General features: G+C 44.3%; 1 protein-coding gene and 1 long non-coding RNA gene across 3 annotated transcripts in view; one reads left to right on the forward strand and one right to left on the reverse strand.

The window, feature by feature from the left end:
- The window catches only part of LOC129514527 (apoptosis regulator Bcl-2), a 171296-nt gene that overhangs the window by 93803 nt on the left and 49948 nt on the right, over nt 1-27545 (forward strand). The gene's annotated exons all lie outside the window — the stretch shown is intronic.
- LOC129514528 (uncharacterized) lies at nt 3821-24333 on the reverse strand. Its single transcript, XR_008665448.1, has 2 exons — nt 23768-24333; nt 3821-5884 (listed from the first exon to the last, which is right to left on the reverse strand). It is a non-coding gene; the product is annotated as an uncharacterized LOC129514528 (long non-coding RNA).

The raw sequence follows: 27545 nt of genomic DNA on the forward strand, positions 1-27545 counted from the left end.
TTTTCATGCATTTTTGTTAGAGAACCTGAAACCAACCTTTATGGTTTGTGGAGGGACAGTGACGTGTACACTCAGCATGAATCTGTTTACCTGCTTTTCCCTGTCACAGCTTATAAGAATTCAGGTCCCTTCGTCCTAACCAAGAGCAACATATAAATTAGGAGACATCTGCCTTAACGATTTCGAAATTTCTAGATGTTCCTTCTCTTTACACACCCCCTTCCCACATTTCCTTTCCATACCTTCATCCTTTATGTAAAGGTAACAATCTATATTTGACATGGCTTGGAATTCACACCTAAGATACCTGGGTCCCACTTTTGCCTTACGGCCACTTATTATTGTAAGAGTCCCTCTAGCCTTGGTTTTCTGAACTCTCAAATGCAACACCCTTCTTCATGTGGCTGTTAAAGGCACCATAACTTCCTGCTTTTCCTTCTTTCTTTTGGAGAAACTCATAATTTTCAAAATTACTAAATGCAGTATTTTTAGGGTCATTTAGAAGTTGCCCCTAACAATAGAGGACAACTGGAAATGCCATATTCTATTGTCATATTCATTAAAGCCTGCCCTCCTACGTGGAGCAAACCAGGGACATTTCTGATAAAACCCGATTGCATCCTGATACAGCCTGTGCAAGGAGCAGGACAACCATAGATGATATGTCCCTGACCTTCTGTGTTTAAGACCTTCACTCTGGTGTCTCTGGAGAAGGGCCTTTGCTCAGTGTGGCTCTGCTGTGTTGGCCAGTATGTCATTAGCTGTGGACAGACAGAGATCACAGCCAAGTTAGAATAATGCCAAGCACCATGATGTTATATTCAGAAGAAAAAGAACACATCAGCAACCCATTATTGTCGAGTACCTGTTTCGCTGCCCATGTCCTAAAACAAAATGTAGAAAGGCAGGGGCTTCCAAGACGAGCCTTGCCTAAGGGAATTAGCTAACGATTAACAGTGACCACTTATGGGTTCAAAAGACCAGAAGATAGAGGTCCAAGTCAAGAGAGCACAACAGGGCAGCCCCGGTGGCTCAGCGGTTTAGCGCTGCCTTCAGCCCAGGGCCTGATCCTGGAGACCCGGGATCGAGTCCCACGTCAGGCTCCCTGCATGGAGCCTGCTTCTCCCTCTGCCTGCGTCTCTGCCTCTCTCTGTGTGTGTCTCTCATAAATAAATAACCCCCCAACCCAGTGCTCTGCCCTTTAAAAAAAAAGAGAGAGAACACAACAGCAGCCACCCTCAAGAGACAGTTTTCAGAAGGCTTTCGGAAGACAGGGAGAAACAAGGGGCCATGAGCAGAGCAAACTGAGGTGGGAGATTCAGGATGAGGTGTATAGGAGTAACGAGAAGGGCAGGAGATTTGGAACCGCGTCAAAAAACGATCAGATCCCAACTGAGGATCCAGCGTGCAGGTTACAGCGATCGACAGGAGGGGCCCCATCTTCATGGTCAGGCCGAGCAAGAAGCCACTGGATTTATTTAGCAGAGTCCTGCAGGGAGGGAATTGGCATGAAAATACGAAACCTACAGCAGCGTGTGAATGGCAGGCCAGGAATGAACAGACAGAAGGCAGGAGGCTTGTGGGCAAAATAAGCTCATTCTAAGACACAACTGAACTGAAACCAGAGAAAATATTCTCCTAATCCAGTGTCTTTCATTAGCTACAAGTTCGGCGTCTTTGTATTTCCTTCACAAAAGAGCAAGATACATTTAAATTTATATATTTGCTCACAGAATTGTGGTTAGAAACTCATTGCTGATGGGAATGTTGTGAATTAAAGGAGTTTGGCCCAAATAACGTGGGAGCAGCGTAACGTGGGAATGCCATCTGAAGCCATTGGGAAGGAAATAAAGACTCAGTGCTAACCTTACATTTGCTATTTTGTAAAGAATAATGGATCATTCTGTCTTGGGCCTGAAGTCCCTGATAACCCCCTACCCCCACCCCCAGCCCTGCCCCAGCACCCTCAACCTCCCCCATGAAGGAGGATCGCTACCTAGGCATTCCCTTTCTGTCCCCTCCACCTCTGTCCTCCCTTTGAGTGACTAATAAAGGGTCCCCGGCCATCCCTCCACTCCCAGAATCTTCACCGTCTCTCCTTCACCACCTCCAAGTGTGCTGCAGGCTCCCAGTCCTGGAAGAATTGCCTGTCATCCCGCTGCTCCTCTGGACTGCTGCTATCTCTCCTGCCAGCTACATGGTCTCTGAGTCCTGTCCCTCATGCCCTGTCCCCCTCCCACCCCTCCAGCAGCTCTTGTGTTTCTGTTGCTCTAATAAAACAGCCATCTCAGAAGTGGGTTATGTACCAATTTCTGACCACATCCAGAGCCATGATGTTTTCCTTTTCGGTAGCAGTTGGAACCTGGGGAAATGTCTCCCTTTAAACCCCCAACCTTCTTGTTTCTATTATACAAGGCTGATGCTTGCTGGGATCCCGCTGACCAGAGAGCATCTTGGTGCAGCACGCCAGGTGTTCCCTTTCTCCCACCTGCTCAATGCAGACATCGCCCCCATCCAGGCTGGGCTTCTCTCACTTTGAGCTCTCACTGACTCCCTCTAAACCTTTCAGCTTGGATGCAAGGTGTCCCAAAACCCCCGCCTCCAGACCTGACAGGTCTCCCGTTTCCATTCCAGATTTCCAGCTCAGTGCTGGTCATAGCCACAGGGACAATCCACCGCCATTCTGAACCCCACTGTGCCCCTTCCTCCCCCAAACCAGTCTCCGGTAGTGGGAGCATCTTGTCCTCATCCCCATGTCTCAGTTGTGTTTGGTTCCATCTTCTTACTTTCTTCTATGTCTGTACTCTCACGGGTCTCTCATTTCCTCCGTGTCAAACTGTTCTCATGGTGTTCTAGAAGTGAGATGATGGGCAGTCTACTACATCCTTTATCTGTATAAGCAGAAGCGGTCTAGATCAAGACAATGTAAGTAAAAATTGAATCATAAAAACAGAGAATCGTAGCCCATCAGTCAACCTGCAGACTTGAGCCAGTTTGCAGACCCAGAACCCTTGACTGGGGGGAGACCTAATCCTGCTTTTGAGGATTTCTGGACACTCACTGGGAGTTGACACTAATTCTAGGAGACTCAAAGCAACTAGTCCGAGGTCTGGTGATCCCTGCAGGTTTCGCTCCGTTGGATTGGTCCTCACAGCACTTTGTGCAGGCGGGGCGGGGGGGGGGGGGGCTGGCTGTGCATGCCACAGGGGCTTCATGTGGGTCAGCTGTCCTGCCTGTCCTCCGTGTTGTCAAAGCACCTCCGCAACCTTCATGTTCCCTGGCTCTAAGCTTCCACGGGTGCCTGGTTTTGGGAAAGAGCATGTCTTCTTTAATCTGATCATTAAACTCTCCACAAATAATTCTTCCCCTCTCTGCAGCATCCTTGGTCACAAGTCCCCAATCCAGTGCTCTGCTCTGCACCCTCCCCATCCCCATACATCATCCCCCAAACAACGCACTTTCCTTCCTCTCGCTCTCGCCTTTACTCACACTGTTCCCTGTGTCTGGTATTTCTTTTTGGCTCCCTTCTCTGGATTTGTGGGGTGCCTGTTTTTAGCACAAATATACCATGTCCCCTTGTAAAACCTTTTTCTGCATTTTAGCCTGTAACAGCCAGTGAAATGAGCAAGAAAGCGTGGACGGATTAATTCACCAGCCTTAAGGGAATAGAGGGATCCTTCTAGTTGTGGGTCGTTACCAATCTTCGTAAACAAAAGATTGCCTTGTTTATACCTGTTCTTCATAGTCAGCATTTTCCTAAATCTGCTTAAGGTGAAAGTGAGTTCTTTGTGTTTAAAAAATCATATGGGAGGCACAGAAATAAGAAATGTTCATTTTGTTTAATGTGTGAGTATATTCCACGACAGGTGGCCTCTCCACTTGCACAAATAAAACAGAATTGGTTGGCTGAAACCTGTCAACAGAGCAGAAGGAATAACGGCCAGGTGGTGAGACCAGGAGCAGATGGGAAATATTTACTTAGATCTTCAGTTCTTCTTGTTAAGAGTCCCTCTAATCAAGTACCTTTCCCTGAGATGTGAAAACAACTTCCAGTATCTTTGAGTAGTCTTTTTTTTGAAAAGGTAGTTTCCGTGCCAGTTTCTCCTTTTTACAAAGTCGAGGTTAGAATAACCAGACAGTGTCAGAGGAGTCCGTACAAGCTTGACTACTCCCAAGTATTATTCGAAGTTTCCAGATCTCAGAGTCAAAATTACAACAGTGCAAAAGTTAAATTGAAAATGTCATAAATCTTGGGATTGTTTTTCATATTAAATGGGACAACATCACCCTGGGGTGGGGGGCGGTCTTTGCAGACTCTGCTATGGAGGCAAAGCTTCCTTATGCCTGGCTCACCCACCCCAGCACTCTGGTAGACCCAGGCAATCTAGAACCCTGGGTGCTAGATCCCCTGGTGTTACCATTGGTCTTCAGGAAATCTTAGAATTCTCCATGCAGCATTAGCCCCCAAACAACTTTGAATTATTCTTCTCCTTTAACTTATGCAACATGGCTCTGTTGCTGGTTTTCTTCCCACTTCTCTGACAATTGCACTTCCATATCCCTCTACCAACATTTGCAAAGCATTTATGTAGCACCTGCTAGGGGCCAGAGCCATGTTTATTGCATGGATCTATACAAAGGTGAATGGGACATGCCCCTGCTCTTTCGGGGCTCACTCCATTGGCTCTCCACTCCCCTCCTTCCTCCGTCTAGAACTGAGTACTCAGAGTGCCCCCCAAGACCTTTCCCTCCTCCTCTCCCCTGTGCACTTGCCCCTTTAGATAGGCTTATTTTTTTTCTCATGGTTTCAATCATAAAACTATATTACCCAGTTTTATTTTCTCATCTGTAGTACTAAATGTTCTCTTGCTTTCCCCCAGAATTAGTGTGTTCTCGGGCCAACCAGCTCCTCACAAGTGTTCCCCTCTTTTGTCGGGATCAGCACAGGTTTCCTTTGTTTCTCAAAACCCCCAAATCTGGAAACCATCATAGGTCACACTCCTCTCTTTTGTCTGTGTCCAGAAATCAGTGTTCAGGCTTACTCTGACCAGCTCATTGATTCTTTCTTTCTTCACTTTTCTCACTACATCCATTCCGCCTGGTCCCGGTGGCCACACAGCAGCCCCAGCTTTCCCAGTGAACATTGCCCATTCGAGCCAACATTCTCTTCTTTAAACCCTGTCTTATGGATGTCCCCCTCCTTAAGTGGCAGAGGTGATGGCTTAACTTTTTTAGATCCCTGACAGCATCTAACCCAGCTCCTTGCACACAGTAGGCACACAACCAGTGCTTATTGATCTGTTGTGGCAAAAAAATCCCTGGATTTTAGATGGTCAACCTCAACTTTCCTACTATCTTTACCTTGGAGAACCTCCAAATGGTAATCCCTGCAATGAAGGTCTCTACTGTGGGAGCACTGGGGCAAGAGCAGCATGGCAGAGAACAGTGAAACAGATAAAAAAACTGGGAACTGAAATCCAAGAGGGAAATTAAGGAAATGGAATTATTTGATATAGGAGAAACCAAGATTGTGAGAGCGTATAGTGGGATACTATCTAGATGCCCTCCCTCTTTTGAGACGGTTGTATACACACCCTTAGTTTTCCTTCTTACTTATGCATGACCTTTAATACTTAGTACCTTACTATCTCCTTATTGCCCATGGCTCTTATCTTGTGTTGCATTCATGGAGGATAAGCACAGCCAAGGCCACATGGCGCTGGCGGGTGGCACAGTCCAGGATGCACAAGGGTTGGGATAGCTCTGCATGCCGACCAACCAAGCACATCCTGGAAATGGAGATGCGGACACAGCTGTGGAGGTGACCCAGGCTTCTTCCCCAAAGAAGTTAGGCTTTCATAGGATCAGACGTGGAGACAGCAAACTGTAATAGAGAGAGGGTAAGGCACAGTCGGAAAGGTACAGGTTCAAAGTGAGAGAAGATCCCTAGCGTGAATTGTCAAACCCTGAAATGGGTTACAGAGAAAGGTGGTGGCACCCTCTTTCCTAGAAATGCTGAAGTCGTAACAGAGAAACTGTCCTGAGCCCTAACTTCTCCAAACGCTGGAGCATGGGAAGGAGGGCTGTTGGGGCTCCATCCCCACAACCCCCTTTGCTGGACGGCTTTGTTTGCTTGGCAGGGAGTTGGCTGCAGGCTGCTGCTTACTCAACCACAGAAGTGAAATTTGTTACTTATGAGAAATAATAAAAGATCTTTCTTTTTCTAGACTTCCTCTAGTCAAATGGGTCTGTTTTCTTTCTAAATGAGGGAGTTTGTTTTGCTTTTTTTTCCTTTCGTGGCATTCAAATTACCTTTTGTATATACTCTGCCCAGTAGTTCAGAGTATATTTATAAGAGAAGCAAAGCCCCAGATCATAATGAATGCTCACCATTTTCCTCAAGGATGGTGCGTGGAGTATGTGCACAGATGGAAGAAGTTAGGCTGTTGAAGATTTGATGGATCTCACCAGCATTAACAGTGGACATTTTTAGTATCGTCAGAATGTTTTTCTGTATTTCTTTGGCTAAACAACCATTTACTGAGCCCTGCACCGTGATTGCTATTTGTAGAAGAAGCAAAACAAATAAGACATGGTCTCTGCTTTCAAGGCACTTACAGTCTAGAGGGAAGCTAGAATGTGAGTGCAAACAGCTCTATGTTTTACAAAGAAAAGATTATTCTAGTTCAAAGGGAGAGGCCATTATGGAGAATTGTGGTAGCATTATAGTAATCAGTTTGGAATTCTACTATTTTCAAGATTTGCCATTTCAATGATATAGTAGCCTGATTTTTCACTTAAAAATTATTTCTGATAACCAATTCACATGGTTTATTTACTGAAACCATTTAGAAAGGTATTTATTGATAAATGTCACTGCCACCTCTGTCCCCTTCTACCCAATTCACTAGACTTTTGTCTGGAGTGAAACAAGTAACTATGTATGTTAATTCCCTGAGTATATATATCTAGTGTCTCTTCATGCAAAATAATTATATTTGTATTTACATTTTCCCTCTTTCTTACACAAAAGGCAGCATATTATTTGCCTTGTTCTTCACTTGGCCTGTGAATGTAACAGTATATCTTTGAGACCTTCGCATAGCCATACACAGAGTGTATCCTTTTTCTTTCTTCTTCCATAGGATAATACCTTCATAGTATTCCACCATTTTGGAGGATACCATGGTGTATCAGTTATCTATTGCCTTATAACCAACTGCTCCATGGCTTCGTGGCTTAAAACAACAATGATTTTATTTATTCAAAACTTTGAGTGAGCTCTTTGGGGCCAGCTGGGTGGTTTTTCTTCTGGTTTTGCATGGATTTACTCAAATGGATGAGGTTATCTGGCAACTTGATTGGAGCTAGATGCCCAAGATGTCTTCACTCATATGTCAGTGGTAGATTGTGACCACCAGCTGGACTAGCTCAGTGAACCCAGGTTTACTTCCCATGGTAACTGGATCCCCAAAAGCAGAGAAGAATCATGCCCCCAGTGTAAGAGAGCTTATTAAGTCTCTGCTTGTGTCTCATGTGCCGATTTCTATTACCAAGCCAAGTTACAGGGCCAAGGCCAGAGCTAATGTGAGAAGGACTGGTACAAGGGAGGGAACTGAGAGGAGGGATTCACTGGATGTCACTGGATTACTGTCTCCTCCACATGTCTCATAACCACTATATTGATGGACACCTGGTTATTTCCAGTCTTTTTGCATTACAAATAATGCTCCATTCCACTGCCTTGTCTGTTATTCAACTTATCCATGAGTAGGATAAATTTCCAGAAGTGGGTTGCTGGGGCAAAGGGTAAATGCTTTTTATATTATCTATATATTCTATTTCTGTGGTGCTATTTCTCCGGTTATTTTAAGCGTGTGTTCTTCTGTCGCTTGTGTAGGAGCTTTGAAAATGTGAAAAGAGTTTGGATAGGAAATGCACAGAAACTGAATTAATTAGAAACTCATTCCTAAAATGGCAAAAAAAAAAAAAAGATGAAAGCTATACTAGAAACCAAGTAATTTTGAATAAAGTAACATGCATTTGAATAAATAGGTCTATTATTATAACAGTGTTTTACGTTACTATTGTGTTTACAGTATCAAAATAGTTTGCTTATAGTGTCTCATGTAATTCTTTCTCACAATAATTCTACGAGTTAAGCGTATAATTGGCCCCATTATATATACATATATATAATTTGTATGAGTGGTATGTGTGATTTTTAAAATTTAGGGAAGTTACATGACTTGCCCTAACCAATGGGTTATAGCCAGAATATATACGCAGCCCTGTAACAATAAACTTGACCTTTTCCCATTAAGTGCATCTCATTTAGTAGGGACTTGTGTCTTGTATCTTAGCTTAGCTTCAGTTGACATTAATTTGCTCTACTTGGTAACTACCATGCTAATATATCACAATCACAAATGGTATCTTCTCAGGAAACTCTTTTTAAAAAAAATTACCAATAACTTATTTCTAATTTCTGAACTTGGGAGTATCCCTAAGGTTTTCTTTTGTTTTGCAGGTGAGACTGTTGTCCAAATTGACAGCTCCATCCTGATCTTAGTTGCTAGTAAATCTTGAAAGAGGAATTCTCTTTAAGCCCATATGTTAGCTTTCAGCCTTCAGGAAAGAGGAGTTATTTTTAAATAAAACCTTGTCTTGGCCCTCCTGCAGCGGGCATGGAAAGTAGACTGTTTTCTTTTTTTCATTCACACTCAGACATTTTCATAGGGGCTTGGTCACGGCAAAGTGGGCCCCATGTACAAACCACCCACTTCCCTGAAGCATGATTGATTAGCAAAGCTGTTCTGCCCAAGGGCAGCCTGTTTGCCTGAGCCTGGATGTTGACAGGTTCGACATGCACAGATTTTAAAACAGGTCTCTCATCCCCAGGCTGCAGGCTGTGGGCCAGGACTCTTGTTCTTGAGGGAGGAGAGAAGAGAAAGGATATGCTTCAGGGAGCAGGGCAGGCTGCATGCATCAGGAACCACCTCACATTCTAGAATTCCTGAAACATGGCAGCTCAGGCCAAAGGTAGTACTTGTTGAGATGGTGCTGGAGTCATCAAAACCACATTGCTGGTGAATGGAAGGATGCTTAGGCCAAGCCTATGGGAACAGGAGTGGACCCCATTTGATGAAGAACCTCTCAACATCAAAGGGAGGCATGCATTTTCAAGAAAGATAGAAATTTGATACCCAGTCAATATAACCTATGCTGGAAGTTTGGGAATATAGCCAAGCAGTGGCCCTGTAAACAGGATGAGGTCTTTCATGTCTGTCTCCTTTGAGGCCTCCAACGGGGTGACTGTTATAGAGCAGAATCCACATACATGTGTGCTCCCAAAATGCCAAGGCTTAGGATAGACTTGGAAGCCCTCTCTTGGGGACACCTGGGTGACTCAGTCAGTTGAGCGTCTGACTTGATTTCAGCCCAGGTCATGATATGCCAGTGGTGGGATTGAGCCCCGTGTCAGGCTCCATGCCCAGATCTGAGTCTGCTTTGGATTCTCTCCTTCTGCCCCACCCCCGCTCTGGCACACGCGTGCGCGCGCGCGCGCACACACACACACACGCACATACTCTTTCTAAATTAATTAATCAATTAATTTTTTAAAAAGAAACCGTCTTGTCCAGGCCTCACTATTTTAGAGATAAGTAAACTGAGGCCCAGGATGGTCAGGTCAGTGGCCTCAGGTGGTCCTCCTGGTTAGTGGCAGAGCCAGGACTTCTAAATCTTACTAATATCAGTAGTCATAGAATCGTGCTGCCGGTATTCTAACGCATGCTAAGTGAATGAATGAATATGTTAGTTTCCTTTTTAAAGAAACTTCTTTAAAAACCACTCACTCAGCAAAGTCACATAGGATCATCCATTTCATTTACCTACATATGAACCTTAGATCACCCCAGGGACATTTTAGGAGGGGGTGATAGGAAAGGGGGGCTTTATAAGGACAAATCATTAGTGTCTTTCGAAAGACTTTCAGGAATCTGGGTTTCAAGACGTTTTGGCCATCGCACAGGAAGTCTTAAATGTTAGGGTTGGATGAAAAAAATGGGACTTTCTTACCACAAGTGTTACATGCTCCAGGTGCGGATGGCCTGGTAGAGAAACTTCAGCCTGAGGCTGAGTGGTCTTTAAGTGAGCTGGGTGGCAGTGCAGCAGTGGGGACAGAAGCTGCTGAGGGGAAGGGCATCTATCTTTCACCTGACCCCCCTGGAGTACTTGCCTGCCCACTGCCCCCTTCACACAGGGGTGCCAGACTGGCGCTCAACACCCCACCTGATGGGCTGAGGGCTCGGCAGATCTGGCTGCTTTGTGTGAAAGCCACCCCTTCCTGCAGGGCTTAGTTTTCCTTCTGTCACATGGCCGACTGTCACTTCTCTCTCATTTTTGGCTCATAACCATCTCGCCCCCCAGGAAAGGGGGAAGAAACTTGTGCGAGGCTTTCACCGATGCATCTGACAGCATCTGTTGTCATAACTGCATTTTGACACCTGACAAAAGAGTGTCTCAACTCTCACTTTCCTCTACAAGGTGTAAGGGGTAAGTCACATCTCTTTATGAATAGAAGGCAGTCGTCCTGCCGGCCACTGAGAATGTTGTAGAAGCCCATGTATCAGTATCTGCAACAGTGCTTCATATTTGGTTTCCTGTGTGTCATGAAGAAAAACCTGCACATACCTAAAAGTAGGGATTCCAGTGAAATGTGGGCTCTGCTTTGCTCTAGCTGCTGTGAGAGGCTGCGTAACTCTAAGAATACCGGTAGTGGTATCTATCTACATTCTAAGAATTTAGGGAGGCAAGGTTTGTACAGAATTAAATCACCCCGTCATATCTGTGAGGCTTCCTGCAGAATGAAGGCAAAAATAAACCCAAACAAACAGAACAGGAACATGTCTGCACACAGTGAGATGCATGCTCCTTGGCCAATAAAGGTTTTGAATTGGTCCTTGAAAATGTCATTGGAGACCTACTTGCTTGAAAAGATGCTTTTCTCTGTTGTTAGGGTTTGGTTTGGTTTGTTTTTTTGTTATCGTTTTGCTTTTGATTCTTACTATCACATTTAACCCATGTGTAGTGGGAAATGTCAGGATTTTCTTGATAAAAAGTGAAGGAGAGATAAGTGTCTACCATCCACACCACAGGAGAAGTCAGTAGGGCCCAGCTAGGATGTGCATGTGGGTTTCTATGTGTGTCTGTGTTGTGTCTCCAAGTCTGTGTGTCTGTGTGTCTCTGTATGCCTGTGTATATGTGTGCATGTCTGAGTGTGTCTGTGTGTAGGTCTGTGCATGGGTATGTGTGTCTCTGTATATCTATGTCTACGTGTGTATGTTTTTGTGTGTCTGTGTGCACTTGTGTGCCTGTGTGTCTCTCTGAGTATGTGTGTGTCTGCGTGTACCCCATGCGCGTGTGTGTGTTGGTGTGTATGCAGGTACACAGCACTGTCAGGCTCAGCCTTCCTTCAGCATCATGCCTCTCTTTTCCTTATGCTGAAACCACTTTGCTTTGTTGTTAAAGCAAATATAACTACTTTCCTACAAAGTAAAGACCAAATAACCTGAAGAGTTCCAATAAAATCCACCTCATGACCCAATATGAAAAAACATAGAAATTTTCCATGGAGAGAATCCCAGTCCAGACTGAGGAAGGCAGACCAAGTTAACCTGAGTCTTTCTCCTGCTCAAACTACTTTTTTACCCCCTACAAAGAATGCTGTCTCACAGATTCCACATGTCACGTCTCCGTATCTGCCTGATAATGGTTTTCATTTGAATTTAAAATATTTGGTGATGCTTGGAGAAGGATGAAGAAGCCAGATTGAATATTACATTAGCTTCTGAAGGCTTGCCTTTCCACTTCCCTGCCCCTCCCCCTCTTCCCCTCCTTCCTCCCCCTTCCTTCCATTCTTGTGCCTGTTGTTTGCTCTGATTTACCAGATGTGAGGCAGCCAAAGACCCGCTCTGGAGGTGACGGCCACCTCCCAGGCACTGTTCCTCCCAGGCAGCCGCCCCCCAAGGAACTTCACAGAAAATGCAGGCATCGTTTGGCATTCAGTTGCACATTTGGAGGGGGACAGATTGCAGCAGTACACAATGACAGAAATAGCCACCAGAGAGTGAGTTCTCACCACGTGATGGACACTGTGCTAAACGCTGACCTTGCACTGAGTCCTGAAGACCGACCACCGGCAGGTATGAGAATCGTTCCTCGTCTTCAGACAAGGAAACCAAAACTCAGAAAAGTGAATGATCTGTCCACAGTGACACAGCCTGGAATGGATGCGGTGGGCCTCCAGCCGGCTGCCTCTGAAGGCCTTGCTGTTGGCCACTGGTAGCTCCCCGAAGTAGTCGAGGCCTTGAATACACAGTAAAATCTCTTGCACGTGTGAACTTGGCAGCCACTTGTCCCCAAGCCATAACACTCTTCCCTATTTGGAAAAAAGTTACTTTTCCTCACCTGCATTTATAATCATCCAATTTTCTATTCTAAGAAATAGTAACACATAAAAAAGATAGATTTAAAACAATTGTTTTTTGTTGTGAGATGCAGGCTGGGAGATAGAGTTTAGATGCTATAGAAAAATCCAAGAATTGTAGGAAATCCAAGCCGCAAGGAACCCATGGCTGCATCCAGGGGTAGGAACGCCAGGCTCGTGTCTGCCCAGCCTTCTGGAAGGCCATTTGTATTTTATTCTGTGTGATAAAGGCCTGCATAGTTCTTGCTGCCTGAGTTAACTAAGCATATTAACTGCATGCAATGCTCAGCTCTCATTAATTTTCCATGGGCTTGCTTGGCTTTGATCTTTCCATCTTGAGGTCCAAAAAGACCATATAGGGGGAGAAGTGATCACGTTATATCTCCTGCAATGTGTGTCGTTCGACCCCTAATGATGCCTTTCAATCAGAGAAAAGGTTTTAGTAACCAAGTGACAAAGTTATACCGCTAGACTTCCCCCACCTCCTTTATCAAAACTTAATTAGTATTGACTCTTTTCTTGGCTAAATCCCATTTCAAAACTTACAGAAATGAACTTTTTCCATAGCTGAACCTTTTAAAGTTACGTATTTGAGATATCTTGAAGCCTAAGAGAATAGCGTTTAAACAAGTTATGCATTGATTTCCTCTTACCCTGAATTATTTCTCTCCTGATTTTCCTGAGGTTGTTCTGAAACATTCTTTGTGGTTCATTGAACACAAAAAACAAACCATGTACCAGGTTGGGTGAGGCTGTAGGGATAAGGGAAACATAGCATTTGTTCTCGAGGAACGTAAGTCTCGTCAAGGAAATGAGACACTTCGACAAATAGCCATAAGGTAAAATAGAAAATTGTCAAGTGCCATAATTTTAATGTTGATTACTACATACCTAAAAGCTGGTTAAATTACAGTTTTATGGAATGCTAACGAATTATTACTCCCCTCCTGCACAGAATTTTTTAAACTCTTTGCTTTCCCAGGCTTATAATTATGGTGACCACATTTTCCATACCCAAAATTAAGACACATGGTCTGACAAAGGATTCTTGTGCCACTTCTAGGTGTGAGACCACCCATAGTTGGATTTTATTTTTTTTAAGCAGGTTTTCGTAAGCAGGCTCTATAAAAATAGAAGTTTGTTAAATAGGCGTGTTTTTAGACTTTTCATTAAAAACAACCATACAGTTATTTTATTTTGTATCTGAATCAACATGTTATATCCTAAAGCACATTTTACAGCCGAAGGGTATGTGTTAGCCTATTCATAAGAACACACTGCTGGATAGAGTAATAATACCTGCCATTATCCAGGTGTAATAAAAAGGTCCCAAGTGGTCTGCTGCAGGTCTTTATTTTCCCTTTTGAAGATAAAGCTCCTTATTTCAAGGTTCAACATTTTTGAAACTTGCAAATGATTACCATTGAGGCATGCCAGATGTGAGCAATTGTGAGCAGCACTTCTTGAAAAGAGGGTAAAGGAGTGCATTTTTCTTCCTTGTTTTCTCCTGCTATCATCATTGGCAGTTTCTATATATATAATTTTTTACAACAGCCGGGCCGTGTGAATGGATAGCAACCCAGGCAACCAGGGTCCAGGCACGGGGCTTTTGAACTTTGAGAGATAAATTTAGGTCAGTGTCAGTCATAGAAACGTGGTGAAACCAAAGTGTGCTTGAGCAAATATTAAATGACTTTCCCAAAACCACACTGCTTGTCAGTGTCACAGCCAACTCCTGACCCCAGCTTTCTTACCAACGTGGGTTCCTATTTGTTCGGGTAATGTTTTCTTCTGTCCTGGCATTACTCTGGCCAATTCCCAACCGCTCTGATGTTGGGTCAGCCCCAGCCCTGGAGAGGCAATAACTGAGAGGTGGCCTTGCAGCACCAGGACCTCCTCAGGCTGACCCTCGCTAACCAAAGTTGAGTCCAAAGCAAGTCTTAAGTTCCCACTTTCCTGGCGATCATTGACGTCCTGCTGATCCATGAGCGCTTGGGACCAGACTTTTCCCACTAATGCTTTATTTGAGTCTGAGGTACCAAAGTATATCATTGAAGTCACTACTCTCTTTAATAGATGATTCTGATCCTTTACTTTGTAAGGTGGCTACATGTAGAAGTTGATTATCTGAACGCACTTCAGAGTATATCTCTTCCCTCAAAATCATGGACAAGTCAGCCACGAAGATAATTGACCTTTACATTCAATCTCATGTCACTATAACCTCCCCTTCATTTATTCAAGGACTATTTATTGAGCATGTAGTCCAGGGCAGGTGCTTTTCTGGGTTCTGCAGCTACAGGCATGAACAGAGAAACATTCCAGTCCTTTTGTGGCATGTATGCCATTGGATAATGCTAATAAATGTATCCGAAAAATTAAAACTCTTAGCTTGCTGTAAGTTGAGATTGCCCTAGAAGCAGAAAGCTAAGGGAAAGGTGAACATTTATTGGATGTCTGTGGCTTTTACTTGTGCTATGTTGGATGCCTATGAAAGATGAATATGATTATCACTATTCTTTACAGATGAGGAATCAAGGCTTAGGGATGTAATCTATCTTGTTCAAGGTCATGCTAGTAAGGAAATAAATCCATTCTGGTGTCTTCAGTACCATTCTAGGGGTGATCATATGCTTTTAGAATTATGTATTAGATGTATGGCCATCTCATGGAAAAAATAAGTTGAAAAACCTTCAGGCACGTTTTTGCCAATAATCAATATCAAGAAATGTCATGTCGTGGACTCATTTGAAAGTCCATGTTCCCTTTACCATGTACATCAATTCATTTATATTTCCAAATCACAGTATTCACTGTAGGACTCTCCACTTTCATAACAAGCATCTTCCATAGACACTTCACCCCAGATTAGCCATTTGATGACCACAATAACATGTGCTTCTCAGATAACACATGACCTTTCATTTGGCTCAGAACTTAGTGGTTGACTTTGCTAAAAATAGGCCTTTAATGGTTGAGTGTGACATTCATCACGGGGTGCTGATATTCTGGAGTTTCTCCATATCATGAAACATGCCCATGTACAGCTGCTGAATTAATGAACCTCATTTCTTTGATGGGACACAGTAAGCACGTCAAAGATAGTTTTCTGCATTTCTGTCCCCAAATGTAGTTAACAGGGAAGTGTGGAATCTGCCCGTGCTTGGGGACCCCATCTTTTTAGTATATATAAACATAGAAGCTAGGCTGGGATGGTATTTCTGTGGAGGACTGAGGCTGGATTAAGTGTAGAACCCGGGCATGGTCAGGGGGGAGGGGGAGAAGGTCTTCTGCTAACTTTGGTCTTGACTAACAAGGGCTGATGTCAGGGCACATGCTATGGTTGTGGTGTCACGTGCTGATGTCACTCCAAGAACCCAGCTGACATCGGGGTGCTTTTCTGCTGGTGTCAGGGCGGTCATGTATTTCCACTACCTCTCCCCACCACAGGCTTTGGTCATCTCTACTTGGGGGTCTATGTGGAAGAGTTGTGTGTCAGTTTATCTATCACTCGAAATACCTCCCGTGATGCTTAGGTCACAACGCAAACCCCTCTGTCTGCCCTACAATGTGTCATGGCCTGATCCCTTCCTGCATAACCCTTGAGCACATTGGCTCCCACCTGCCCATGGCTCACCGGCCACACAGGCTGAATGCTTGATCCTCTCACACAGCAAGCTCACGCCACCCCCCCAACACCACGCCCCTTGGGTCCTTCTGCTACCTGTGGCCTCTACCTGGATTGCACTCCTCCTGATGGACCCAGGGCCCCTCCTTCTTGCCTTTTAAATGTTAAAATGTCACTTCCTCACAGAAGTTCCCCATGATCACCCAGGCCTTCCCTCCCCTGTCGCCCCACTTTTGTTCACCGGATATTTTCATGTTATACAGTCAGTGCTTTATGTGTGTATTCTTTGAGCTCCAAGAAAGCAGAGACCATGCCTGTCTTATTTGCCACAGCATCCTCAGCCCCTAGCATGGAACACATAGTAGTTGAATGAACAGCTGTCAAGTGAAGGAAGGAGGCACCCAAATTTTAGGTGATTTAAATGTCACAAACTATACTTTTAGGTTATTTTTTTAATAGTGCAAAAGAAATTAAAATGAGATCTTTTTTTTTAATTTCCCATTTGACCTCAATATTTAGCAATTTCTGGTTGTCAGCGATTAATTAATTACATACAACAGCCTGTCCTCAGGAACCCAAACCCACTGCTCTTACAACCTTTGCAGATGAACTGTCCTAAAACCTAACTGTCTGGCACCGAGTTCAGAATCTCTACTTAATGCATCAGAAACCTTTAGGGCTTATCCTGAACTCCAAGGCTGGCTTCATTTCTTCAGTAAGCAGCCACTAAACATGATACCCACAGCAAGTGATTTCACAGAAACCTGCCTTAGACACTCACAGAGAGTTTGATGTATTTCACACACACAAAAAGCACTTTTTCTTTTGAGTAGGTTAGTGATGCTATTGAATACAAATGACCTGTTTCTGAATATATTGGAATCTCACTAAAATTTTTCTGGCTACAAAGTGGAATTCAGTGGCAGATAGGCCTGCCATAGACAAATCAAGGGGATTTATAGTTACTAAAATAGATTCTCAAAGTGGTTTCATTTTCTGGGGCAGCCCCGTGGCTTCTAGGGCTCAGAAACCGTTGCCAGAGACTTGGCCTTTGGAAGGGGAGACAGGAGAATCCTAAGTCCCGCAATACTGTTGGTGTCCAGCTTCTGATACTTTATGGAATGTGTCTTGTTACTTGGGGGTGGGGGGCACCTTATTAATTTGGGGGAGAAATGTAAATTGAGTTTCAAAAACGTGAAATTTGGAAAACTTTCTGAAAAATATTTTTTTGTAATATATCAGGGTCTGCCTTTGCATTAGCAAGTCAAAGAGAATATACTGTGGCATAGAGTCATTCAGTCAAGCTCTGCATTCCAAACCAATTACTTTTTTGGTCTAACCTCAGTGATGCAGCTACTAAGCGGGAGATCATTATTCAGGGTGCATGTGACAGAGCTGTGTTGGATTCTGACTAGGGAAGTAGTCTTTTTCACTTTTTTATCTTTTTTTTAATCTTTTTTTCACTTTCACTTTTTTTATCTTGGGAGGGGGGCATCTATTCTTTTGTTCAGTTTGACAGTAGGAATGACATAAAGACTTCAGTACCGTAAATTCTCTAGTTAGCTAGAAGAGTGAGATGTTCTGGTTAATTCAACATTCTGTTTTACCCAGAGATATCCAAAAGACCACTTCTCCATGGCCAATGTGTATAGAATTCAAATAGAACAAACTATACATAACACCAAAACTATACCGAACACCTGTTCATATCTTTCAACGTCAGAAGATACTTTAGGATCTCACCAAGCCTCAGGTCATAGCAGTTATTAGGATTTGGGGCCAATAGAAGCCTGGCCTATTACCACTGGCTAAAAGGAGCACTTACATTTCCTTGGGGGAGAGTTGGGGGAGGGGGCTAGGGAAATGGTGGGGGGAGGAGCTTTGATATCTTCACACCACCTTTCACCGCCCTGGAAGTAAAGGATGGCTGTTTCTCCAGGTCTCATCAGCGATCTGTGAGGCTTTTATTGGGCTTAAATACTCACAAATAGGAGCACCTGGGTGGCTCAGTGGTTGAGCATCTCCCTTTGGCTCAGGTCGTGATCCTGGGGTCCTTGGATTGAGTCCTGCATCAGGCTCCCCTAGGGAGCCTGCTTCTCCCTCTGCCTATGTCTCTGCCTCTCTCTGTGTGTCTCTCATGAGTAAATAAGTTAAATCTTTAAAAAAAAAAAATACAGGGATCCCTGGGTGGCGCAGCGGTTTAGCGCCTGCCTTTGGCCCAGGGCGCGATCCTGGAGACCCGGGATCGAATCCCACGTCAGGCTCCCGGTGCATGGAGCCTGCTTCTCCCTCTGCCTGTGTCTCTGCCTCTCTCTCTCTCTCTCTCTCTCTCTCTCTCTGTGACTATCATAAATAAATAAAAATTTAAAAAAAAAAGCCTTTTAAAAAAAATACAAATACACAGACCCTAAAGTGAGATAATATCTGTGAAGTATCCAGTGTTGAGCCAAACACACGGAGAAACCTTGAATAAATGCAAGGTAACTTGGATGCGTTTATGTGTGGTTTCGTTTGGTTTATTGTACCTTTTTTCTTTTGGAGGCCAAGGAACTCTTCCTGGCCTCCTTCTTGGCTGGAGGGACTTCGATACCAAAGCTAGAATGAGCAGAAACTTTTCAACCTCCAGCATGGTTTACATTTCTAAAGGAAGCGTCTACAGATGATAAATGCAAGAAACTATCAGGAAGTAAGGATAAGTTTTGAAGGGTAAATATTTAAATTGGTTGATACTCTGACTTCTCTGGGACATGTCTAGAAAGAAAGAATTAGGAGAAGCAAGCGTAAAAGAGGGTTTTTCTTTCACACACCATTAAAGGAAGGCATATTTTCATAAATTTTTTGAAGGGCAATTTTGACCTCAGTTTTGAAAATACTAAATTTATGTACCCTCTGACTCAGCCGATTCACTTCTAGGGTTTTTTTCCTATATATATATGGAAGGACATTCATCATAGCATTATTTATCTTTTTTTGGAAGCAAAAGCATAAAACGCACTAACCAGGGTAGAAAAAGAAATACATGTGTGAAGTCTGGCTAAATGATGGTAAACTGATATTAAGAAATTAAATACAGCTATCAAAAGACATGATAGATGTTCATGAACTCACATAGAAAGATGCCTGAGATTACTGTAGAGTGAAAAAGTTGCTGTCTGTATGGGGAGTATGATCTCATCGATGAGAAAAAAATTAGATGCATATATATGCATGCACATGTGTAGCATTTTCTGGAAGGATGTAAAAATACTGTTCTGTTAATATAATTGAATAATTATGGTGTATTATAAATTAAGATTAATAATAATGACAGAGTATTACAAATTAAGATTAGTTGGCATACACATATTGTTTGCAATAAAATGGGTATTATTAAAATGCTTAAAAGGTAGCTCTCTCAAGTGTGTTAGCTACTTTCTAGTTTGCACTGTAATTTATTTCTTTAGCCCTTACGCATATCACATAAACAATTAAACTTCGGTCCAGCTTAGCGTCGTTCATAATTTCCAAGTTGATGTTTTTATTCTTTCTCCAATGGTGTTAAAGATGATGGTGATCACATTGGTCATTATTACTGAACTAGGTGCTGAGCACTTGTACTTATATTTTCTCTAAACCTCACAAAATCCTGAGAAATGATGAAGAGATGGAGACTGTACCCATCAACTTAAGTGACTTGCCAAAGTCATGTAGCCAGGAAGTTTGGGAGCTGGCCCTCGAAGCCAGCCTAACGCCAAAGACCGTGCTATTTCCATATGTCGTTCTGCTTGAGATATGGCACTGGTGAGTTCATTTCTCAGAGAGTCTGTTTTGTTGTTGAAACAGATCATTTTGAAAAAAACCATAGAACACATGCTTTAATTGTTCGCTATTTTCTTGCTTTCTAGCACATTCCACTCACCATTTTTATTATTCTGTGCTTCACATTTGTCTGAACTCTGAACATATAGCTATGAAGCTAATGGAAACTTCCCAAGCTCGTTTGATTCTGCTGATATTTCCCTGGTGGAAATGCCAACCCTGTGTTAGCATGGCCAAGTGGAGCATGCCATCTGAAAACTGCTCCAGCCTTCAGGGTTGGACCTGATTCAGATTTGAACACCATACCGTTATTTATTTTCTTGAGATAAAGAACAAAGAAAAATAAAAAAGCAAAAGCTGCTTTTGAAACCTTCAAGTAATGTAATTTTTCTTTGTTGAACTAATTTTAGGCTTGGTCTGGTTTTGATTTATGAGATTTCCACGGCTCCAGAGGGTATACCCAGGGTGGCCATGTAGAAGTCACAATAACAGTCATAAGGAAGGACCTTCCAGGGGCACCTGGGTGGCTCAGTTGGTTAAACATCTAACTCTTGGTTTAAGCTCAGGTTATGATCTTCCGAGTCGGGCTCCATGTTCAGTGGGGAGTCTGCTTGGGATTCTCTCTCCCTCCCCCTTTACATCTCCTCTCTTTCTTTTAAATAAAAATAAGTAAAATCTTTAAAAGAGAGAGGGAAAAAAAAAAAAAGAAAGGCCCTTTCAAGCCCCCATCTCCCTTCTTTGCTTTTCTGCTGCCTTTTATCTCTTCTTCCATTCAGCTTTTTCCTAAGATCTGGTCTTTAGGTGATCCTGGAAGTTTGCAATCTTGTAAGATAAGCGGGGTAGGCATAGCTTTGATACTATGCCCACCAAGTAGGGAATCCAGTCTGGTCTTAGGAAAACCTTTTTTAAACTAAGTCCTACAAGAAGAATCATTGAAGTGCCCCGTTACCTGTGAAGAGAGAGGAGGATGTACAGATGCCTAGTGGTAAGAGAGAACTCAGTGCACCTGCGCATCTGAGGCTAAAATGCCTGACCTTCTCTTCTGAGTGAGGATAATGACTACAGATTGTTCAAGGTCCATAATATCAGGGTATGAGACCTCCTAGAATAAGCAGCTTTGCTTTTAAACATTCCTCCAATACCATTACTGATTCTGACAGTGTTGAGAACGTGTCTCTCTCATGCTGATCATACCTGTGCCATCTTCCTAAATTCACACTGGCAGATGACACACTCAGCCAAGGTAGAAACTTTAGGGACTCCTGTGGTAGGGAATAACTGCTGGTTCTTGAACAGGGACTGTTAGCATAATATCCTTTTTTAATTTTTAAATTTTTTTAAAGATTATTTATTAGAGAGGGAAAGAGAGCATGCATGCAAGCGTGAGTAGGGGAGGGACAGAAGAAGAGAATCCTCAAGCAGATTCCCCGCTGAGCACAGAGCCCGATGTGCGGCTTGATCTCACTACCCTGAGATCACGGCCTGAGCCAAAACCAAGAGTCAGACACTCAACCGACTGAGCCACCCAGGCACTCAATATATCCCTTTTCTAAAACAGAGAAATGCTTAAGGCCAAAGTATCTGTTTTCAATAATGAATATGGATATTCACAGGAGGGGAGGACCAAAGGAAACAGACTGCCCCAGCCTTAGGCGAAGCATTTAGACTATTTTTATGTGTCATGGACAGAAACATCAAATGACAACTCTTGTTTCGTTTCTCTTTATGTGTTTGGCACTAAGGCTTGGTTCAAAATCTTAAGTTCTGTTAACTCCTCACAGTGCACAAACCTAGTTTTCCAGTTTATACACACGTGAATTTTGGGCTCTCATTCCATCCTCCAGCCAGTCAAGGAAGCCTTTCTCTGGACTTCTTTTCCCGACTCTAACTTATCATCTAAATTTATTTTTTGCCCATGAATATGAAAACCGAAAAGGTGAAGACCAGATTTGAAAATGCGTGTGTGTCAATGCACTCATCAACCTGAAAAAATAAGAATTATGTATACATATTGGATCTTAGGAAGTCTACTGAGTGAAAAAGGCAATTGTACTTATAATTTTAAAATATCAGATCTATCCCAGTTCAAGGTCAGTCATAGATGGAATTGTAAAGGATAAGAAATAATACATGGTTACAATTCAGAAACAAGAATGATCCTATCATGTACCAAATGAATTCAGTTAAAAAAGAAACTATAAAACGCTATTCTTCTAATTGTCAGCAAATTTCCACTCAGTATAAATTAAATGTAGTCAGTAAATCCCTTAGATTAAAAAAAGAAAAACTAGTTGAAAACTGAGCATCCTGTAGTAAATAGGAAGTGTTGTTAGATACATTAGTCACATGTGTGTAATAAAGACAATAAATCGACATAAGTATGGCTATGATGAAATGTGTATAAAACACTTTGAACTCCAGAGAAGTAAGCAAAGTATAAATAGATAGCAGGCTCAGGCAGAGAGAAAATCAAGTGCTATTTTAGCACTTGGGCTAGTGATAATTTATTGTTCAGGCTCTCCAGCTGAGTCAATGTTTATATGGTGCTGAATATTAACTGAAACAAAATGGTCCGTACATATCACTGTCTGCGATAGATCGCTGAGTGATCAACAGAAGCACCAAACAGCCACTCCTCTACAAGCAAGGCGCCTATAAGGTTTTCAGTATTCATCCTAAACATCGAAGATGCTCTGATGATTTTGTCTGATAATAAATATGACTCAAAGAGCGGTGGTATAGTAAATGTAATGGAAAAAGACAGGAAAGCGGTTAACATTCCAAAGCAGGGCTCAGATGGCCTGGATTCAAATCCCAGCTGTGTTGACCTTGGGCAAGTCACTTAGCTTCTCCGGGCCTTGTTCTCCTCATCACTAAATGGGGTTATAATTGGTACCTACCTCATAAGTATGTTGCAGCAGTGAAATGAGGTAATACAAAAGGGAGGAAGAATAGTGTCTGATGCAACGTGAGTGTAAACTTTTCTCCTCCTTTCTCCTGCTGCGTGGATATTTCTTCATGACCATTTCTCTAGCGCCTCCCACGTGTCAGGCACTTTGTTTCCACCCTGCTTAGCCTCTTCTGTACCTTATCAAGTTATAAAACAGTTGAGTATTTGAACCCAGGTCTGTTTGACTTCAAAACCCATCCTTTTTATCATGACACTAAGCTGTTTTTTCTTAGAAATACTTCTTTTAGAAAGCCTTTTGAGATTACCTCCACCCAATTCTGGCTCACTCCTTTATCAGCTTGGGCTGTGCCTTTGTGACACTGACTGTGTTTGATTGTTTCTTGTATATATATATATCTCCCCAGCAAAATCCTGTGTTCTTTAAGAGCAAGCATCTCTCAGACTCCTTCTGGGCAACTTTTCTGACTGGAACTCAGCCTGATTATCTTAGCATCAGGGGCGGCTACAGGAATAAACAGATCAGAATTTATATCAGCTGTGAAATTTTCCACCTAGCTAAGGAGTGGAACAGATGCTCGCTGCTCCTTGCACCGTGGAAATCATGCACAGTGTCCAAGCCCTGTGAAACTTTGGGCATTTGTGAGTCTAGTAAAAGTTATAAATTTGAGAAGTAGCCATGGAAGGCCTTCAACAATGGGTTGGGCTACCAGCACGCAGAGACTAAGAGCGTGACCTCCAGGAGGCTTCTGAGGGTGGCACTACTTGCTGGATCCACCACAGTACATGGTCTAAACCTCATCTTGGCTGCGTGGAGACCTGATTTGTCTATTCCCTAGACAGATCCATCTCTCAGGGGCCAACTCCCATTAACGGCCCACTGGATGAGGTGTTCAAGCTGTAATGCCAGCATATTCATTTGTAAGCAAACCCATATGCTTACCTGTCCCTGCCCATGGTCTCCCTGTGGCTGCATTTTCTTGGGAAGCCAGGTGAACTTGGGAGGTAGCTTGTTGAGCACGGAATCTGAACACAGGAAGTTAGCAGATGGTGTGGTGGTCGAGGAAGTGGAACCTGATGACGTCACACACTTATTCGTTCCTAAGTTAAGGAGAAAGGTGGGCATGAACACCGCCACCGTAGCCTTTCCAGCTTACTGAACAACAACTGACAAGTCTCTATTCTGACTGGCGTAGTCGTCCCCCAAATACATCCTCTGGGATGTAGTCAAACTTTTCAGGATCCAGTGCATTCTGTTTCTTTAAGATGGCTTTTTCTTTCCTGCTCTGGCTGCCACGTCTTTGTCTCCGTGTGAGCCCAGAGACAGTGTGTATTTAGGGCAGGGCCACAGGGCAGGCTTTCTACACCATGGAGTGGAGGGCTGATGCTCCATGGCAAGTCACCTTCAGAATCAGCCCAAGGTCGGGCGATAACAGAGGAGCACAGTGATTCTTGCTAAAATAAATTGCACCGCTTGGAAGTACACAAGAGATAGAAAAGAGAGCGAAGGAATCTCTCCAGCAAATGTTTACTGTTCCAACTGCGTGATCACAGATATCCATACGGAGTTCTCACACACGCTTTTCCCAGGGCCCCACACCCATCCAGAGGCCGATGTCCCAGCCTCCTCTCCCTCTGAACTCCTGCCAGGCATGTAGCCATCCACATGGCACCCCTTGTCTTCCGTCACCTTTTCAGAGTTGGTTTAATTGTTGATGCCTTTGAAAACCCTCCCACTTAGAAGCTGCTTCAACTCTCCGAGGTCCCCGCAGGCACAGCTGAGCTGGCGGCCAAGTGTGGGGCCCCAGTGCAGCTGTCTCTCATGAGGAACAGCTGTCCTAAGCCAAGTGAGTGATGCCTCTGTCCCGAACCATCTCTGTGCAACCACCTCCTCACAGCAAGGGTGCAGCGAACAGGGAGCCTTATGGGATCTGGACATGTCCCACGACACCAGCTCCCTCAGAAGGCCAGTTTTCCTCACCTGGGAAGCTGGAGGAGCAGACACACCACCCCTACTCTGCTTCTCTTCCTCCTTCCTGGCCCACAGCCAAGGACAGGGGCGTCCCAAGGGGGTCTTTTCCAGCTCTCCCTGGTGGCTTGCACTCAGCCGGTGTCCTTGCCCCTTCTGCCCTCTGATCTGCTGGCTGGACGTGCTCCATGGGGAAAACTCTGCTTGTTAACCTGTCTCAGCATTTCCTTGTCTGTGGCAAGTAGAGGGTTTAAACTCCACCTTCAGCATGACACGCGTTTGCTCATTCATTGGTGACCTCCATGCACCAGGCTTGGTGCCAAGGGCTGGGGATACAGTGCGTGCCTTGCACAGCAGTACCATGACTTCTGTGGGGCGCAGAAGCTTCAGATGTTTGAGTTAATGCTGTGTTTCCAGCCTGCTCATCCCTGATGGGCTGCCATCCATGCTCTACACAGAATCCTCTGCAGGGAGCTGTTCTTGTCCACAGGCAAATGCCCAAGGTAGGAACAGGAGGTTTTGTAACAATCTGAAAGCCTTCCTTGAGGAGATTGGTGTGAAGCAGAGCTCTATGTAAGATTTTCCATCCTGTGCCACGTCTGTGTGTAATGAAACCAGGGAGCTCGTTTGCAGAATGAGCCAATAAAGCAAGTTTTAAGATCTGCTTTATAGTATGGGTCTCACCAGGAGAGCCGCGTGGGCACAGTCACCCCTTGTTTCAGGTGGTGTAGGATGCAGGGAGGCTGTGGTAGCTGCTCTTCTTCCCAGGACACAGCTTGTGGCCGTCCCCTGGTTCCGAGCAGAGACCTGCCAAGGTACACTCTGCCCATGGAGGTGCTGGGACTCACTCCATGTGGCCAGCTGGGATAGCCAGATGTTTTCTCGGCTGGTATGAGTGTCACCGGAGGCCACCTCCTGCTTCTTGGTGGTGCTTTATTTAAAACAGTGGGTGACCCATTCCATGGTCAGCCACCTCAGCCTGGGCATGTCCAGGTGACTTTCCTGATTCTCCAGGTTGCATCTGACAGACCTAGATAAAGCAGGTCTCTGCAATCTTAGCCACACATTAGAATCACCCAGGAGTATTTATTTATTTATTTATTAAAGATTTGTTTATTCATTTGAGAGAGAGAGAGAGAGAGAGAGTGCAAGCGCACGAGTGGAGGGAGAGAAGCAGACTCGCCGCTGAGCAAGGAGCCCAACTTGAGGCTCAATCCCAGGACCCTGAGAGCAGGACCTGAGCCAAAATTAAGAGGCAAATGTTTAACCAACTAAACCACCCAGATGCCCCTTTAGAATCACCCAGGAGTGCTTTAAAAATCCTGAAGCCCAGGCCACATCCCAAACCGATCCCCCGGTCACTCCGCAGGTAGCACAGACTACGAGTGATTTCGCTGTATGTGTTAGCACAACTGAGAGAACCTCTAAAGGAAGGAGGAGAGGTGAAGGCAAAGCAAGACAAGGGAGAAGGACGGAATCAGGACGAAGAGAAGAAATGAAAGGCCACCCAGGTGTGGTGGAGAGGGTGATACAGCCAGCAAGCACCAGGAGCTCCCTGCAGAAGGGCCGGCCACATGCCAGCCCAGCCCGTGGGGTGTGAATGTGAGAAACTGAGGCAGCCCTGGGCTTCAGTTGTGGTAGACTGCATCTAGTCTTTCCAGTAGATGAGCACTTACTGGCTGTGCATCCCTAGGCAGAGTTCACCTGACCCTCTCTGAGCTGCTGAGTCCTTATCAGTGAAGCAGGGATGGTCAGTCCCACCTGCAGGATTGTGTTGTGGGCTTCCTGGAATGACAGCGAAGCTGGGCCCATGCCAGGCACTCTGGACATGGCAGCTTACTGATAAAAGTATTAGAAGAAACTTATATTTCTATTTCAATAAAGCTTTACTAGCTCTTCTCATCGGTTATTTCCCTCCGCTCTCCTGAGCCATGGTTCTGAAGTCTTGGTTTAGGAGAGCTAAAAACAGTGCAGAGGCCTGGGCTCACGGAAGAGCCCACACATCTGTATTTTTACCAAGCTCCCCAGTGATTCTGATACGGCAAAGGCTGCGAGCCTTTCTGTAAGGGGAGAGCCAGATCCTCCCCCTCTCTCTAGGGGAGGACGTGGAGGAGGCAAGTAGGGGCCCTGGCCGTGCTCTCTACTGGAGCCTCACCATCTCCCACTGCTTGCTCACCACCTCCTACTTTCCTGAACTTTCTAGTGATGTCCATGAACGTCTGCTCCACCTCAACATGGAGATCAGGGTTTGCGAGGCCTGTTGGGGCCAGCAGCCGCACAGCAGGGTAATTCCACCTCTCATTTACAAGTCAAACTGAGATCAACTCTAAAACTGCCATCCTCCGAATTAGTAACTTGTAGCCCAACAAGGCAAAAGTCTCTTCATTTCTGACTACAGGGGCAAAAATGAGTGTCTCTCTCCCTTTTCACACTTGGTTGCCCCAAAAGTGTCTCATTTGGAGCCTTCCATCACCAGCTATGAGAGTGCAAAAGGAAACAGGGCGCCCTCTCAGCATTAATATTTATTTTTAAAGGCATGAGAAGCCCCATGGACCACAGTGAAACAAAGAGTCCATGCGTTGACAAGTTTCCGTGGGCATTGTGAGGATGTTGATCTGTGGGCGCCCACCAGGACCTTCGGTGGTGTTACTGTTTATTGTTTTTGTTGTAACTATAATAGGAGAAAGGATGTGTCTGCCCATGGGAGCAGCGACTGCAGGGGCCCTGCTCCAAAGACCTGGCCCTCTGGGCA

This window comes from Nyctereutes procyonoides, unplaced genomic scaffold (assembly GCF_905146905.1).
Source record: "Nyctereutes procyonoides isolate TBG_1078 unplaced genomic scaffold, NYPRO_anot_genome, whole genome shotgun sequence".
Taxonomy (NCBI): Eukaryota; Metazoa; Chordata; class Mammalia; order Carnivora; family Canidae; genus Nyctereutes; species Nyctereutes procyonoides.